General features: G+C 37.1%; 1 long non-coding RNA gene across 1 annotated transcript; it reads right to left on the reverse strand.

Moving 5' to 3' along the window:
* Window positions 1-4,575: 4,575 nt before the first annotated feature.
* LOC306784936 lies at window positions 4,576-5,496 on the reverse strand. The gene is made up of 3 exons (XR_013772388.1): window positions 5,461-5,496; window positions 5,173-5,193; window positions 4,576-4,847 (listed from the first exon to the last, which is right to left on the reverse strand). It is a non-coding gene; the product is annotated as an uncharacterized lncRNA (long non-coding RNA).
* Between the last annotated feature and the right edge of the window lie 1,892 nt (window positions 5,497-7,388).

The following is a 7,388-nucleotide window of genomic DNA, read 5'->3' on the forward strand; positions in this document are numbered from 1 at the left end:
AGCTTAAAAAATGAAGGAGAAGAAGAGGTGCGACGGAAGAAATAGAAGTTGAACTAGAAAATGCATTTCCTGCTGAAAATGCGTTGGAATGCTGAAATTTGAAATTAATTGCAAAAACATTGCTGAAAATAGATATCCAATTTTTTTTAAATTTCAAAAAGCTTAATAATTCAAAAAGTTTAAAGATTCCAACTATGAAAAGTCATATCACCCCTCTCCTGAAAGAGCTGAACATTTTGATGTTCTAATGGTTTCTGTGGCTTAAAAAATTTCATCAGTGGTGATATTTGTAGTAGTAGAAGTTGTAGTAGAAGTATTATTCGTAGAAGTATTAGTAGCATTAGAATAAGTACTAGTCGTAGCAGTAGTGATATTTGTAGTAGTAGTAGAAGTTGTAGTAGAAGTATTATTAGTAGTAGAAGTATTAGTCATTAGAAGACGTAGCATCAGCAGTCATAGTAATAGCTGTAGTATTGGTCGTAGTATTTACAGTATTTCTCAATTGCTAAAACACTAAAACCCATTGGCTGAACAAAGTTCTCAATTGCCTGAACTCATTTAGCTAATTGTGCAGTCTGTTGTCAATACCTTAAACTATTTCACATGGTAAAACACAATTTTCAGATCTCACTTAGACTTTTCAGCAAAACTCTAAACACATTCTCAGTCTCAAAACACATTCTGCACTCTAATGCACATGTCATCCACACTGGTAAACACAAGTGGCAACAATCAACTACAAATAGAGAACACATGTCATTGATTAAACACAATCACTCAAAATTGATTTCACTTGTATCAAATGATGTGACACAAACAATATAAGCCAGTTCAGAGAGCAAACAGGTGGTTGAAGGTGGGAAGGAGAAAGTCTGAGAATGGATCGAAGAAACAATGTGAGAGGACGAGGACGAGGACAAGTGCGTATGCGTGGTGGGCGACGAGGAGGAAGAGGGCAAGAAAGAGGAAGACAAAGAGTGGAAATATCTGATGAAATTCGAGCAACAGTCATCGACCATGTTATAGTCCACGGACTGACAATGAGGGAAGCAGGACTTAGAGTGCACCCCAATTTGAGCCGATTTTCTGTGTCCACCATAGTAAGGACATTCAGAGAAGAGAACAGGTACAGTATGCTACTGTATTTTTGTAATTGAAAATGTACTGTACTACACTACAAATGTCTATTGAAACAGCTGCATATAAAGTTCATCACTGTATGTATTGTACTGCATGAATATTATTTGTAACTGCACATCTACTTTTTGTAGAACTGCAAGGCTGCCACATGCAGGTGGAAGGAGAGCTATATTCACTCAGGAGCAAGCGACCGTTATAGTGGGCATGGTCCTTCAAGATAATTTAATACGACTCAGAGAAATCCAGGAACGAGTGATACAAGACAACACACACTTCCAGGGAATCGACAGTGTGAGCATTTCCACAATTGACCGTGTCCTCCAGCGTAACAGGATACGAATGAAACAAGTATACAGAGTACCTTTTGAGCGCAACTCACCAAGGGTGAAAGAAGTGCGAGCTCAGTATGTGCAAGTAAGTGTACATTCAGACACATTTACTGTAATCCAGATTGTCTACAGTACTGCCACATACTATGTGAATGACATTACTCTTCAGTACATACAATGTATGTGAATCAGAAGTGCATACAGTAGGCCTAATTGAACTCTGCAATACAGCACTGTCTCTGTACAACTTACTAAATTCTACATACATTATATTGTATTCCTACACAGACAATATTTGACTTGGAATCCTTGGACAGACCCCATGAGTTCATCTTTGTCGATGAAGCAGGCTTCAATCTGACAAAGAGGAGAAGGAGAGGCCGAAACGTGATTGGACAGCGGGCCATTGTTGAAGTCCCTGGTCAACGAGGTGGCAATGTCACAATCTGTGCTGCTATCAGCAACCATGGTGTTCTACATCACCATGTTTCACTCGGGCCATACAACACCCAGCATCTTCTAAGATTTCTGGACAATCTAAGAGATATTTTATTTGAGCAGCAGGGTCAAGAGCTAAATGAGAATCCCATTCCCACCTATGTGATAGTGCTGGACAATGTCAGTTTCCACCGATCTGCTCTGGTAAGGGAATGGTTTACAGTAACATCAATGGTCAGTTTATCACCTTGTACCTCCCTCCATACACTCCTTTCCTGAATGCGATTGAGGAGTTTTTCTCCTCATGGAGATGGAAAGTGTATGATAGACAACCCTACACCAGAGTAAATCTGCTGCAAGCCATGGAATTAGCCTGTGGTGATATCGGTGAGGAATCATGTCAGGGCTGGATACGGCACACAAGAGGCTTCTTCCCCCGTTGCCTCAGGAGAGAAAATATTGCTTGTGATGTCGACGAAGTGCTCTGGCCTGACCCAGCCCAAAGACAAGAAGAAGCACATTGATGACATGTTGACTCCTTAGATTTTTGTCCTGTATTGAGTATTGTGTACTGTAGTAGGCCTACAGTGCATTGTAGGCTGTATAATGTACAATAAACTAATTGTATGGCCTTGAACATCGTGCTTTCTATTTATTGGTGTATTGTTTACCGACTGCTTGATGGTGTATATTATTTTGATCACTTTGTTTATGATTTGAGAGCAGTGTTTGATTTTGAGCACAGGTAAAACTGTTTTGAGGTGAAAGTTGCATTTTGCAAGAGGATTCAGAGGTTTTGTAAATAGTGCTTGAAGATGTGGTTTTGTGTTTACAGTTTTGAGAGAATGGGTGACCGTTTCAAGAAATGTCTTAGCAATTGTGAAAAACTGTAATATCACAGTAGTAGTAGTAATAGTAATAGTAATGGCAGTAGAAGATGTAGCAGTAGTAGTAGTACTAGTAGCAGTCGTACTAATAGCCGTAGTAGCATTACTACTTTTAGTAGCATGAATAGCAGTCGTAGTAGGAGCAGTTGTCGTATAAGTAATAGTAGTAGTAGTGGTGGTAATAGCAGTAGTGGTAGTAATAATATTTATGGTAGCAGTAATAGCAGTAGCAGTAATAGTAGCAACAGCAAAAGTTGAAGTAGTAGTTGTAGTAGTAGTAATACTAGAAATATTAGCAGTAGTAGTAGTTGTCGCAGTATTAGTAAGAGCATTCATTATTTCAACAAAAAAGCCTAATTTTGAGCTCAGCGTTTAAATACAGTTAATCCATGAGGCTTTTATTTTGAAAGGGTGGTGCTGGGTGGGGGAGAGGAGACATAATCATCATGTTTGACACACATAAACAGAGGTTATTAAATGACAGGCTTCATCACAAGCATTTCAATTAGAATTCAGTTAGAGACATCACGCACTCTAAACTGCGCAATACACACCCATTATAAAGTCAGAAAAGTGCTGAAAAATCATAAAAGTTAAATTGCTGCAGTTCAAAAAGTGTAAAATATATCAAAAAGCTGAATAATGCGGCAATAGTTCAGGGTTTTCTCAACATTTGAAAGTTGAAATGGTGTCTTTATCTGAAAGTATGAGGAAGTTGAAGGATTTGAAAGTTGAAGTTTAAGAGGATTTGAAAATCTTCTCCATAGAAACCCATTCAAAAAAAGTTGCTAAAAGCTTAATAATTCAAATAGTTTAAAGGTTAGAAATAGAAAAAGTCATAGCAGAGATGAGCTGACGGAGCTGAACATTGTGATAGTTGAACGGTTTCTGTAGCTTAAAAAATGAAGAAGAAGAGTTTCAAAAAAGGGGAGACGGAAGAAATAGTGGAATGAATGCTTCTGAAGAACGTTGGTCTGCAGACAGGAAACAGCCGCTCCAAATGAATGCAGTTCCTCATAGATAGTCTGGATTTTATTTCAGTAGGAACAGGTTAAACAACAACAAAACACTGAATGATTCAAACAATTATATTTATAATTTATATGGAAAATAATATAAATAAATTAAATAATAATGAATACAATGTATGTAGTGGTATTACTTTTACTCGTATGTAGACTAGTCAAGTAAACTACAATGTGAAATGTGAAATATCTGTTACCAAAACAAACCTCTGGGTACAAACCAACAGAACTCCACAGCAACAAAGATCAGGAACAACTAGACTTATTCTCTAATGTGGATTTTCACTACCGGTAGTTGTTTTTTATGTATATTAACCAGAATGCAGTTTCCTTTAATTATGTTAACTTAATCATGAACTTTTACAAGAAATTATATATTTGGAAATTGACCAGATTTAATTCGAAATTATAATTTATTTTACCAAATGTTTGTGATAGAAGTGTAACTTTTTCAATCACAACAAAATTATGTGCATGTCTTTTTCAATTATATGTTCAATTTTGTTGAAAAAATCTCTTAGTATATTTCAAATGTTTTGTACTGTTTTTACAAACAGTAATAGTATTCTATAGATGTATATGATGTAGATAGAAGATTGAAAGAGGAGAGCGTGAGAGAGGAGAATCTCTCAGATTTCTTAAAAGATAGATCAGGTACCAGTAACCCAAAGCAAGTGAGTGGATCAGAGGATCAGTGGAGAGACAGAGTGGGCGAGATGAGAGACTCTCAGGTTTTCGTTCAACAGACAGGTTGTGATAACCATGTAATTTACTTCAGAATATAGGATTTCAGAAATCAGTTTCCAGTAATTTGTTCAGAAGTTTTTCAGAAGGTTCGGTAGGTTTGGAAAGTTCGGTAACAGCTAGAGTGGGATAGAAGGGGGATACAAAGAATGAATTCCAATATCAAAGACAGAGCGGTAGATTGACAGGAAAGCTAGAGGAACCAATGCTTAGACAGAGTTGATAGAAGGTATAGGAAAGACAGAGAGCCAATATGATAGAGGAGAGGGGAGACAGCAGGACACCTGTAAGACACAATAAAGACACACATTAGACAGCAGTCTGAATAACAAACTAAGTAACTTCTACCCTAAGCGAAAAGTTCAGTGAAGTGTCTGCTCACATGATCATAATGTAAACACATCATGACAGTATAACAGGTAATAGTGCACAGATTTATGTGAAATATCATGAAATGATATGTATATGATGGTATGAAATGATGGTATAGCTGTTTAGAAGTCTCACATTTTCACTAACTACAACTTCACTACAGTGTGTTTAAAACCTGCAGTATTAAGTGTTTTAAGTAAAAGTGTTGATTCACATGTGAACTTAGTGTCAAGTTACCACGGAGACACCAACTCTGATCTACAGTTAGAGACGGGAAGGAGGAGGCCAGAAGAAGTTGAGAGAGAGAAAGAAATGATCTTTACTTTCCTCTCAGAAAACCAGTGTGTCACAGCTCATTTCAATCTAGATCAAACTGTTATTCAGGGTGGGTCATTTAGTGTTGAGTGCGTAATGGATGGATGTAATTCCTGTCGAGACTACATTAGGATGGGAAGTCATTCTTAATGTAAACCAATGTAATATTAGTTTAGTAACAGCAAAATCATAATTCATGTGTGAACTTACACTTCAGAGATGCAAGGAGTCACAGTGATGGTCTGCAATCAGAGACAGAAAGGAGGGGGATAGAAGGAGGAGCGGGAGGGTGAAATGTTTAGTTTAATTTCAGAAAACCATCATTACAGCTCATTTTATTTCCTTGTTAATTATCAAAGTCTCATTCAAGATCTAGAATTTCCCAGGAACTTATGTTAGTCTTCAATATATATATTTAAGTTGCTTTAGAGAGAATAAATCACACAAAATAAATGAATCTGGTGTCAATCTAAACAAAAGGAAAAGGTCTACGATAGGGCTGCAACAACGAATCGATAAAATCGATAATCGATTTTTAAAATAGTTTTCATTATCGATTATCAAATTTCAAAATCGATTTGTTGTGTCGCGCGATTATTACGCCACTCAATAAGTCGCGGAGATGTTTGACAAAAACAAAAGGGGAAAAAAGAGCGGAGCACAGCAGTTGTTGTGTGAAGTGGAGCTTCTAATGACGACCAAGACACGTCTGGTTTTGAACGGAACACTTTACTTCCTGAAAACTGCAGTTTAACAACTGTTACAGTGAACAGACCACGCTCTTGCACCCGACATATACGTTAGGTTTTCACTTATCGTTATCATTGTTGTCGTATCATAGCACATTGCATGCATCATGCTACTTCCTGTCTCTTCACAGTAAAATCACTTCCGTTTTCATGCTCTTCACAATAAAAGTAAACATGCGATCAAACAATTTACAACAGAGGAAAGACCATCGGACCCGTAACGTTGTTCTGAAACATGGCGGAGGCAGAGGAATCAGTACGACCTAAGTCGGCCAAGGTGTGGGAGCATTTCACACTTAATAAATTGAAAAAGTGTGTTCATTGCAAGATATGCAAAAGCGACATGATATGGCACGGGAGCACCACGGTGATGATTCAGTTTGTGCGTGTAGTGTAGAGAACAAGTTCTGACGTTCAAACAAATCCTGTTAAGTTTTCTGATTTGTATTTTTCTTTATTTTTTATAAATGATTTATTGTTTCCGACAGCTCAGGTCCCTTTAAGAATTTACTTTAAAATCCTACTGTTGGTTTACAAAGCACTGAATGGTTTAGGGCCAAAATACATCTCTGATCTGCTGCTACCTTATGAACCATCCCGACCCCTCAGGTCGTCTGGGACCGGTCTACTATCTGTTCCCAGAGTCAGAACTAAACATGGAGAAGCAGCGTTCAGTTTTTCTGCTCCACATATCTGGAACAAAGTCCCAGAAAGCTGCAGGTCTGCTGAGACCCTCAGCTCATTTAAATCTTTAATTTAAAACCTTTAATTGAGTCACATTCAATTAATATATTAATCAATTTCCTGCATTTCTGCATTTCACGACTGTATTTTATTTCTTACACTGTTCTTAATTGCTGTTAAATCTCCTTTTCTTTTGCCTTATGTTTTGATGCTTTTAATGGTTTTAAAAGGACTGCACAATATATCGCCATTTCCTCCGGGACCGAGTTCGTGCAAGGCGTACACTATAAAACGCAGATCGGCAGAGATCTTTTCCAGACGTGGTTTGTGTGCGAGTAATTGCAGAATTGCGGCAGTGTATGGTTGATTGCGTGCAGCGTAATGTCTCAGGGAGACATCAATTATTGTTTCAATGTATGTTTTAAATCTCCTTTACTTTTTACTACTGAATTTTATTTCTTACAGTTTCTTTAAATGTTTTTAAATCTCCTTTTCTTTTGCCTTATGTTTTGATGCTTTTAATGGTTTTATGTGAAGCACTTTGAATTACCTTGTTGTTGAAATGTGCTATACAAATAAACTTGCCTTGCCTTTAAACAAAAATATACATATTTTTGTTCACATGTATGTTTTTTGTGTTAGTCCATTTGTTTTTTTTGTTTTTTAATTATTACTTTAACAGCTCAGGGATGTTCAAGAAGCAAC

Source organism: Melanostigma gelatinosum (genome assembly GCF_949748355.1).
Source record: "Melanostigma gelatinosum genome assembly, chromosome: 11".
Lineage (NCBI taxonomy): Eukaryota > Metazoa > Chordata > Actinopteri > Perciformes > Zoarcidae > Melanostigma > Melanostigma gelatinosum.